Below are 12,287 nucleotides of genomic sequence, written 5' to 3' on the forward strand. Positions count from 1 at the left end.
TATTTTGGGTATGGATTTTCTGCATGCATATTTTGCGTCCATAAATTATAGGATAAGAGTGGTGAGGTTTAACTTCCCAAATGAACCTGTTGTTGAGTGGAAGGGGCGAAATTCTATTCCTAGAGGTCGTATTATTTCTTTTCTAAAAGCGTGCAAAATGATCTCAAAAGTTTGTCAATATCATATAGTAAGAGTCCAAGATCTAGAAGTCGAAGTTCCTCCCATCGCGTATGTACCTGTAGTAAGTGAATTTCTGGAGGTCTTCCGTAATGACCATCCCGGTATTACTCCCAATTGGAAAATTGACTTTGGCATTGATTTGCTACCGGATATGAATCCCATATCAATTCCTCCTTATTGGATAGCTCTGGCCGAGTTGAAGGAGTTGAAGGCAAACCCAAGGATTTACTAGATAAGGGTTTTATAAGGCCTAGTATTTTTCCGTGGGGTGCTCCGATTTTGTTTGTGAAGAAGAAAGATGGGTCCTTGAGATTGTGTATTGATTACCGCCAACTTAACAAGGTTACCATTCAGAATAAGTACCCTGTCCCTCGGATTGACCACTTGTTTGATCAACTCCAAGGGGCGAGTTACTTTTCAAAAAATGACTTGAGATCAGGGTACCACAAACATAAGGTAAGAGGTGAGGATATACAAAATATGGCATTTAAGACTAGGTAAGGGAATTATGAGTTCTTGGTCATGTCTTTTGATCTAAATAATGCTCTGGCAGCATTTATGGACCTAATGAATAGAGTATTTCGAAATTACCTAGATTCATTGTCATTGTCTTCATTGATGATATCATGGTATTTTGGAACAATGAGGATGATGTGTTAAGGTACCAAGGCCAATTATGTGTTCCCTATGTAGATTGGTTAAGGGATCGGATCCTAGAAGAAGCACATGGGTCCCGCTACTCAATTCATCAGGGGTCGACAAAAATGTACCATGACCTAAAGGAGATATATTGGTGGGAAAGTCTAAAAAGGGACATAGCGGAGTTTGTCGCAAAGTTTCCGAATTGCCAACAAGTAAAGGCTGAACACCTAAAGCCAGGTGTCTTACTACAAGAGATCCAAATTCCTACTTGGATGTGGTAAAACAGCAATATGGACTTTGTAGTAGGTCTACCTCGGACTCAAAAGTCCTATGATTCCATATGGGTGGTTGTGGATCGATTGACTAAGTCCTCTCGCTTCATTCCCGTCAAGACATCATATTCGGCGGAGGATTATGCAAGAATCTTCCTAGATGAGATTGTGTGCCTCTATGGCATTCCGTTATCCATCATTTCGGATTGGGGCACACAATTCACATCTAGATTTTTGAGGTCGTTTCAAAAAGGGTTAGGTACTACGGTGAAGTTGAACGCCTCTTTTCATCCCCAAACGGATGGTCAAGCAAAGCGTACCACACAAACCCTTGAAGATATACTTAGGGCGTGCATCATTGATTTAAAGGGAGTCAGGATAGACATTTACCTTTGGGGGAGTTTGCCTACAATAATAGTTATCATTCATCCATTTCCATGGCTCCCTATGAAGCCTTGTATGATAGGAGGTGTAGGTCTCTTATTGGATGGTTTGAAGTTTGTGAGCCCCCGCTTCTTGGTCCCGAGTAGATTTATAACTCTTTGGAAAAGGTACATATCATAAGGAACCGGTTGCAAACAGTCTATAGTTGGCAAAAGTCTTATGTCGATCATAGGAGAAGGGATTTGGGGTTTTAAGAAGGTGATAAGGTGTATTTGAAAATTTCACCAATGAAAAGGGTGGTTAGATTTTGCAAGAAGGGGAAATTGAGTCCTCGTTATGTGTGTCCCTATGAAATTTTATAAAGGGTCGGTAAGGTATCCTATCAATTGAAACTTCCAAGTGAATTGGCTTCGGTTCATCCGGTTTTCCATGTTTCTATGTTGAAAAAGTGTATCGGTGATCCCGAGTCCATTCTTTCTATTGAGAGTCTTGGTGTCAAAGATAACCTCTCTAATGAGAAAGTTCCGGTTCAAAATCTTGATAGGCAATCAAGAAGTTTAGGAACAAAGAGGTGGTTTCCGTAAAGGTGTTATGAAAAAATCGTCTAGTTGAGGGTGCATATGGGAGGGCGACTCATTCTTTTAAATAATATAAATATGACTAGAAATTGATGTTTCTTGATTTTTGGGTGAAATTTTGCACATTATGCATATTTGAAAAACTTGTAGTAAAGTTACTATAGTATTTCTCTTAAAAAACTTGGAATTTTGCTTTTTGCTTGTTTTGAGTTATGTTGTGCATTTTGATATGGTGAGTCTTTATGAAATGATAGGTAGCATGTTTTTAAATTGAACCATGTGCTAATTGACTCATGTAATATACCTTGAGCTCATAAATGTTGTGAGAAGGAAATGCCTCATGATGAAGTGTTTTGAGCCTTACGTGTGGTAATATGAGTTTTGATATCTGCGTTGTTGAAATGATATGATTTATGTTTATTTTATATTGTTGATTGGTTGGGTTTCTAGTCTTGAGTCTATTCCTTCCTTCAAAGGAATTTTAGTGTCATTCGGGGACGAATGTTCCTATGGAGGGGATAATATAACACCTTGAAAATCCAAGACACATTGAAAAGCCTATCATAGGTGTCAGAAGGTCTAAGTACTTCTTCGAAGTCTATTTTTAATGAATATAGTTCATTTAAGAGGTTTAAGAACCTCAACGTTCATGACTTCCGGGAAGTTGGTTCAAAGGGTTTTTAAGTGTGCCTTAGCCTATTTGACTAACTTTTAGGAGTCGAAAATGTACGAAAATTGGTGGAAAGGTAGATAATAGGTGTTTGAGTTATTCATGGTTGAAACGTTCGGGTACGACTCCCCAAGGACCAACCAAGGTCCCTTGAGAAGGACCCTTGTAGGTTGATGCAGCACTGCCTGGCAGTGTGCATTGACGGGATAGAAGACGGACCTTGTGTGGATAGACGGGGTGTCGATGCCATCATCGTACAACAATTATGCAGGTGGAGAAGTCTCCTTCACCCACATAGCTTCTGAACTCATCGACGGAGTGTAGAGGTGAAGGCTACGGTCCATTTGTGGATCGACGGGGCGTCGATGCCACCGTTGTCCCACACTTGGACAATTTGGAGGAAGCCCTCGCCTGCATAATCTCTGACCGGGATGATGAAATGCAGGAAGGAGGGGGGGCTGTCCATCAACCTACAGACGGCCCGTCAATCGGTGTTTCATCTGTGAAGTTCCAGTTTCCTGCTTTCATTTAGTTGGTCTCATTTAATTAGTTATAGGGTTAGGTGCTTTAATTAGGGACTAAGGGAGTCTAATTAAGTTTATTTAAGACCCAAATAAATACTCCCTACCCTCATTAATCTAAACACAACTCTCAAATAAACTCTCTTCATTCTTTCTTATTCCTCTCTCTACATGAACTCACCATTGAATACTAGCAAGGACTAGGGTTCAAGGGTTGGAAAGGGAAAACTTCACCATTAAATTGTTCATAAACGTTAAGGTATGGTTTCTATTAACCATTGAGATTCTTTCTTGTAACGGTTCCTTCAAAATAGATTTCAAAAAGTTGAGTTTCCTTATGGGTTTCATTCAGTTAAGAAATTATAGTTATGGATTGAGTTTATGATGATTTATTTAGTTTATATTGAGTATATTAAAATGTAATTCAACTAATTTATGGTAATTGTTGAGGGTTGGGTCTAAATTGAAGAATATGATCCTCCATCCCTAACCCTAGGTAGTGATCTTGAACTATATTGTATTGTGATCATTCAATTTAGTTAGTTGTTGATTAAATACAATCCTATGGCATTATTATTATTAAATTAAGTTGAATTATAGTCCTATCATGATAGTTCTTGAGATGTGGTTTATATTATTAATTGTAATGGTTAAATTCCTATTTATCTTGTCTCAAGTGGTGATCTAAAGTTGAGTTGTGATATAGAGATGCAATTGACCTTGTTATCTTATTGGTTATCATTGTGTGATGATGTTACTCCCCAAGTCGAGTTGAGTTATGGGTTGTTGGTAAGGCCTTGATGATAGACTATGAAGAAGACTTGGTAAGTCTTGGAATTACTATCTTTACTTACAATTGTGATTAATTGTTGTTAAGTCATGATAATGAATTGGAGTATTCCTTATACTAGGATTATAGGGTGGTATGATGTTGAATTGAAATGTCTTGACTATGTAGTGCGGTTGATTAAGGCGTACGTGATATACGGATTGTGAAAACTATCAATATGCCTTAATATTCTATGAAATGCTAATGTGTTAACCTCACTTACATGAATTGTGATTTAAGGACTTATACTCATACAATTCTTATTGAGCTACTGATGATGATAATTATACAAGGCGTAGACCCTATGGCCTAAATTTAGCTATGATTGATAATTAAAGGCTTAAAAACATTTCAAAAAGGGACTCTAGCTTAGCACCTAGTGAAGTAGATAGAGGAGTGTCCCTTCCCACATAGGGAAATAAGAACACTACATTACTCTTGAGATTGGAGACTATAATGCATGGCGCAAAAAGAGGGTCCCAAATAAATCTCCTAGTTCTTGAACTATGTTGCCCCTAGTGGACCAACGTAGTTGCTATGTTTCATGTTTTTGTACTACTTCGGCAAGTAGTCCGCCTTCTTTCGGTGTAGAGTTTTACGACAACAGATTCCACACTATCTCATGTGGTCTATATCGGTTAGGGGAAGATGTTCCCAAAAGGTAAAACGGACTAAAGGACTTGAACTCTAACTTAGATAATCTAAGTGGTCTAGCTTAGTCTAGGTAGAGGTATGAGACTCTACCTAATCATTTCACTAGTTAGCCCTGAGGGGAGTCTTAGGAGGAGGTTCTTATACATGTTTATGTTATGATAATATATGATGCATATATATGATGACCATGGCCCATTGTTGATACTATAAGTTGATTAGTTCATTTATGAATATGCCTTGGGTTATAATGTTAATATATGATGGAATGTAAACCGAAATGCATGATATGTAAAGTTGGACATTGGTCATTTTGTCTTGTTGAGGATACTTGATTGAGTAAGGTTATGGGGTTTTGCTTGTTTATTGCACTTGTTGACTTAATAAGTAATTGTGAGTAGTTGTCTTGCTTATTATGATATGTTTGACTATTCCTTGATGTTAGGGTTGTAGTAAATCATGGTTTTCAAATATGTTGGGATAAGTATTACTCCGTTTGATACTAACCATGTTTGGTTGGTTGATATGACTTACTTGAGTTTGCATTAAGTCCCTAAAGGGGTAAAATGGCATGTATTGACAAAAAGTTTTAGTATGTTTTTCTTGTGTATGTGCATAAGATCCCATACTTAGTACATGTGGAGTACTAACCCAATTTTCTTCCCTTTTTCCCAAATGTTTTAGGTTTTGGTAGTTGAAGAGTTTGGAAGGCGACATTGTTGAAGACTTGGATTCTTCCTTTCATACAAGTGACGTAGGTCCTCAACTCTCGAGGGCAATGCCATACTCTAGCTTACAGATTTTGTTTTGTTCTTATTGATCATATCATTCCTTTCCTTTTTAATTGAATATATTACTATCGTATGACCTATACATGGTCTTTCTGAATTGATGTAAAGGCTATGCCCATACTGTTATTATAGTTTAGATGGTATCAGATGAGACAATCTTTGAGACTATTTCTAAATTTTATGTATATGTATGTGCAATAAAAGTAGAAGGCTATATAACTTTCCTATACGAAAGGTCTATGTATAATCGATATGAATACAAATTATGTGATTGTAGAGGTCTATGTAAACCTTCAAGTAGTGATAATGAAAATTTTAAATTTCTCTGCACTTTCAAACCTATGAATGTAATGAAATGAAACTAAGAGGCTAGTCTTAGTTTTTGAAAAGGACGACAACGCTGGTTATGTCTAGGGGGTAAACCCGGACGTGACAGTAATTTCACCCCACTTCCAAATAAGAGTATTGGCAGTTTATTGAGGGTCTTTTGGATATGTTAAATGTGTATATAATTCTTAAACACATTGAAGACTTCATTCTTCTAAATCAAATTACTAAAATCCCTTAAGAACTCCCAAAGACTCCATTGAAGTCCAAAATCAAGGATGAGATTGGTGTGACGTTCTGAGTGGGAATGCTTAATCAAAGTGAAGAATTAGATTCATCAAGGTATGTCTTTTGATCCTTGAAACTCGTTTCATCAAGGAGCCCCAATTCTCAAGATGTTTTCTAAGTTTTCAAAGTTGAATTGTCCAATTTTATGATTCTACCATGGGTTCTTTCATCAATTGTTTTCAAAAGCTTATTATGGATTAGATTGATGTTGTATTGATGATTTTAATCTAAATTACCTATGAACCCATGAATTGGGATGACCCTAGTTTTTTGCAAAGTTGTGGGTTACTTGATATTGATCTAATGTTGATAAATTCTTATGTAGTTTTATGTGGGCTATTCATTGATTTAATAATTGCAGTAAATTGATATCTAGGTTTTATTAGATTGATTAATTTACATTGATTTGACAAAGTTCATTGATTGTTGTAGTTTTTATGTTTAGTTGTTGGTTATGTGCTAGGGTAAGAGTCTTGTGTTATTAAATTGAGTAAGTTGACTTTGGATTAAGGTGTTGAATTGGGGGTATGCTGCCCTATTTCCTTTAATGATTTATACTTTGATTCTATTGAGATTGGTATGGTACACTTATGATGGAGGTGTTATGTGCTTTACTTGCAATTTATATGGCCTTCTCGGCATAACGTCATGCAATATGATGATCTTGGCCTTGTCGTCAATTATTTGAAGTAATATGACTATTTGTGTAGTTTGATTATGTGGAGTATGAAAATATCTATATATATATGAAGTCATATATGTATTCTTCTATTCATGTTGTCTTAGGTGATCGTGTTAGACTATGACTTTGACCTTATGTATATAGTCTTCCAGTTTAGTCTTGAATATTCCTACTTGACTATATAAGTATATATTGCTTACATTTATAATGCTATGATAGTATATAGTATGACTTGAAGATGTTAGGGTTGTTCTTATGTGATTTTCGAATGTCATGCATTATGAGTTAAAAGTGAAGCATGTGATGTTTTGTCTTGGTTGACTTGTGTCCCTTGCTTGATGTGTATATGATTATGAATCTGTAATGTATTGATTTAGGGTGTTTGAACTATTAGTCTTGAATATGTGACTGACATGTGCACTTAAATGAAATTAAGAGAGTCTTTTGTGTGAAAACCTTGACTTAGTGGTAATGTTAAGATTGTTGAAGTCGTAAGCCATTATGGTATCCTTCAAAGTAAAGGAATGATAGACTTAAGGTTAATTGGCTTGAATGGCATCATAATAATCCTTAGGAAAGTCATCATGAGCTTCTTGTCGCCATTGTGAGGTAGCCCTAGTGGACGTTTCTTTGGTAGGGTAAATGTGATTGGGTTATGAACTTGTTATGGAACCCTTTAATGTTAAACTAATGTATGGATTACTCTATGAGAAAGAAGGCTAGAACCGAGTCTGTATGGTAACGGGTAGTAGTTCTAGTTAAGGAGTGAGACTAGATTACAAAGTATGCCCTTCATATTCCTCAACCATGTGCCTATATGGGATGTGTCCAAGTTCTACCATTGGCAAGTAGAACAACCTCATCGAAGTAGGATAGAACTCGGGATTCCATGTCTTGATACCATGGTCTATGATGGTTATTGCCTATTCTCATCATATTGAATACCTATTAGCATTTGAGGAGTTTATGAAGTTTAGGTGGTGGTATTGGACGCTATCTAGATATTGCACAATAGACTTTGAAGATGTTATGTGGAGTTCCTAGGTCTTGTCCAAGACCATTATTTGAATGTCCTTTATGTGATGTATGAGTCTTAATGAACAAATGAACTAATGACTTATGTTAAGGAGTATGTATATAAATGAGTACCTAATCTAAAGTGACTTAAGGATTCCTTAACTAAAGTGTGAAGAGGGCATAAGAGATGATCTCTTCATGTCTTATCTTTGGAAGTCTTGAGGATGACTCTAGTTAGGGAAGATGTTTGGTGTTATGGACATGATCTAAGCCTTAGGTAGTCTTAAGGACTATTTAGGTAATCTTAAAAAGGTCAATCATGGATGTTATATTCTTGATTTACTTAAGTAGATCTTTTGATGGCCTTTGGAAGAAGAATGTCATATTATCTTTGTGTTGGTGTGTTATGTTAGAATGATTCTATTTTAGGGAGTCTATAGGATCTCTTATGTGTGTGTGTAAGGGATTGTATGGGCGGCCTCTTCACAACTCAGTCAAGTGAGACTTAGAGTCGCCTTTCGTAGAAGAATATTACCATGGTTTTTATGATGCTTGTAAGTGTGTATGTGACACATTATAAGTAATATTAAGGGTCGTTTAGGCACATCTAGAAAGGGTGTATGGGCGGTCTATCTTTGTGTGACTTAAGTGAATCTTAGGATCACTTTGAGTGAGAAGATTACATGTTAAAGAGGTGTTTAAAGTGAAAAACAAGTAAGTTCACTATACAATGAAGTAATTCACTGCAACAGTGAATGAGGTTACTGTAAAGTGACCTCTAAAATTATGATTTTTGGCTTAAATGTTATATTATGTGTTTCTATGTTGTTAATGTTCTTCTTGAGATCATACTATAATTTCTAAAAGAAAATATGCATATTTTCAATTAAAGTTCATTTTCATGATTTTTATTCATAATGTAATACTCAGTACATGTGGTTGTACTAACTCTATGATTTAATCTATCTATATAGTTCTTGGTAGGTGAGGAGCTTTTGGGAAGGAAGACTTGGACCATAGCATCATTCAAGAGAAGTTGAAGTATGTGTTCATTTGAGTCGAGGGCATATATATCTTTTATGTTTTCATTAAAAGTATTGTATTTGACTAAGTATTTCTATATTCGTATTTTTGAAGAATGGGTCGTCTCCAAAGAATTCTTGTGTCTTAAGATGATGAGATTGAGACTTAGTATTTCCTATTGGTTTATATGAAAAGATTTTTAAACAGTATGTTAAGTTTTGTGAAAAGTTTTAATTCCTCACTACTTTTCATTATGTTTATACGATTAATGATATGTAAGGGCTTGTACAAGACCTTCGACAGGTCAAGTACGCCAATTGCAATCCGAGATTGCCCCGAACTTCAAGGGTGTGGTTTCAATATGTGAAAATTCTACTCAGGAACGAGGTTCCACATAGGTCTATTCCTTTAAGGATTCTAATTAACCTTCTTTTCATTATCTAAGGTTTAACATTCTTAACCTTCTTTTGATATTCAAGGTTTCACAATCTTAACCTTCTTTTAATTATTAAAGGTTTTACATTCACATAGGGTTCTAAATTCAGGAATATGGGGCACCATTCTTCTAGCGGTTCAAGACATATCTAATACCTCATTTAGTCATTCAAGGAAGGGAACCTATTCTAGGTCTATCGATCCTAGAGTCTTATTCATAAACACATTCAATATAATACATGTACCAGGTAGGGACAACTAGTAAATAAATACAGATACAACATCATTCTATAAAGGCTCTCCCTAGTCATTCATCATCATATATTATCAACTATACAAGAAGCACATTCAATCATGGCATTATAACACCCATAAAAGATTATATAGACGTCACATGAGCACATTCACTTTATACCTTTAAATATACCATATCATTATCATTCCATATATCACATAATAATGCCGACAAGGCGATAGTCATAACATATAAAATAATTAAAAAAAAGCCAACATAAGTGGACCATAGCCATAAATAACAACTCAACATCAATTCTATTCTAAACAAAAGAATTAGGTCAAGTCACCACCTTCCAATACCCATAATCAACATTCCTTAGCCTTTCCAACATATTCACATAGCAACAGAGCTTTAAAATAACAATATACAAAAGAATAGGACAACAATTCATCCATATAAATGATACCACAATACTCAATATAGACATAAAAATTATCAGACAAGCTATGAAAATTTCTAACATGGATCAATACATAGATTTATAGCCCAATACAACTACACATGAATTCAATGAGATTAGACATGATCAATTCACTCACTTTAGAGACAAATTTGGAATTCACGAAACACATGAGTTCATGAAAATTTTTATCTTAAAATAATCAATTAACATTTATCAATTAATAAAACATTGGTTTGAATCATTTCATGTACGAACCCATGCTTAGAATTCAAAATAGGACTCCATGTTTTCGAAGATCTTTGAAAAGCCTTTGGAATAAGCTCCTTGAATGAGTGAAGAATCAACAATGAAATTACCATACCTTAATTTAATAAATCTAAAAAAATTGATGGAGAAATTAATGAAAAACTCCAATTGTAGATTCAACTTGACTTCAAGCTCCCATGGAGGTTTTCGAGAAAACTTCTTTTGATCTTGGGGTTGATTTTGAATAATGATGTCTAGGTCAAGGTTTTAGAGTCTAAACTAAGTTAAAAACAAAAAAATACCCAAAATAACTTTCTAGGATTTAATTATGACCTTGGGTGAATTTCAAAATTTGCCCCCTTCTTGGGCGAGACCTGCAGAAAAAATGCAGGTCCAAAAGATGGTTGCAAAACCACAGGCCGTCATTTGATTGACGGGGCATCCTACTGGCGCATTGTTTTGATAAGAGATTCACTTTTGGGGGATAATATCTCACAAATAAGTTTGGATCCACGTCGCATGTCGACGGAGTGTCGACTGAAACACTAACCATCATTTGAAGGTCGTTGTTTTGACACTTTTGGCAGCTTCCTTGCCAAGGTTTAGGTCCTCCTCAAAGACCGTTTGGATGGTCCTTGGGGAGTCGTACCCGTATTTTATCACCCCAAACATAATCATTTTTGTATTTGATTCCTGTCCTATCATAATCATTTACTTCAAAACTCTATGAACTAAGTTATAATTCTAATATTTATTATAATAAGATCTTATAAACTCATATCACACATTATAGGCTCTAGTTTAACCTAATTCATTTTTAGGGTTGTAACATGTAAGACCCACCAAGAAATGAAACATAATGAACTAGAGTATCACATCAGTTTTATGAGTTAATAACTTGGTTGTAATATATGAAATAGCATTGAGTATTTGGTTTAAATAGGTTTCAGGTCAAACATCATAGGACTACAAATACGTCCGAAAACTAGTCATTTACGCGTTAGTGTGTCCAAGTATGTTGTGCATGTTTTATGTGTTGTTTTAAGTGTAAAGTCGGTGGTTATAACCTAACACCTAGAGGGACATTATTAAGTTTAAAACGTTCTTTTACGACTCCCCAACGATCAACCTAGGTGTCCTGGAGGAGGACCCAATCATTGGTCATCTTTTTACAGGAACTGAACATGTCCGCGTCCGACACGGACATGTTCCTCCTGAGGCTAATTTCAGCTTCTGCATCGCGGACTCTACTACCAAAAATTTAATTCCAAAAATCTTGTGGGAACGGTTCAGCGATGCGGGCTTGTTCCCCGTTAAGAATTCCGAATATGAAAGTTAAGTTCTACTGGTTTAAAAAGGTTTGGGAGTTGGTTATATACGGATTGTAATTCATATTTAGCCCCATTCCCAAGTCAAAAAACATATACCCAATGAGAAATCAAAAATTCAAAATCCTCTTGTCTTCAAAAATTTCTCTCAAACCTTCATTGGAGGACAAACTCAAGCTCAAGCTAGAAGACGGATTTTCACTAATTTATTCTCCAATTTCATGGATCTTCAATAAATAAGTTATGGTAATCCTACATGATTTACTAACCTTTCATTCAAGAACTTGTATTATAGATTTTTACAAGGATTCAAAGGCTGAAATTCAGAATTTTGAATCGAAGCATGGGTTCCTTCTTAAACAATTTTCTAAGTCATTGTAATCATGAATAAATATTGATTTACAGTTTTTATGATTATTTCCTATGGAATTTATGGAAAAACCCATGATACTCCTATCTTTCAAAATTGGCCTATAAAGTGGGTTGTGATCTTGATTGGGTATTAATGGAATTGTGCTTAGATTGTGATGTATTGTTGAATATTGTTACGATCTTTATCTATTTATTATGAATTTTTTATGGGTTATCCATGGTTGATAATGGATTGGATATTTGGTATGTGACCTAACTTCATATTTATAGTATGAGGATTGATGTTTTGTGGTATGGTCCACTTATGATGCTTCTGTTTATTCCTTGTCTATCTTTACAAGTTGTTTTCA

Source organism: Solanum pennellii, chromosome 3 (assembly GCF_001406875.1).
Source record: "Solanum pennellii chromosome 3, SPENNV200".
Taxonomy (NCBI): domain Eukaryota; kingdom Viridiplantae; phylum Streptophyta; class Magnoliopsida; order Solanales; family Solanaceae; genus Solanum; species Solanum pennellii.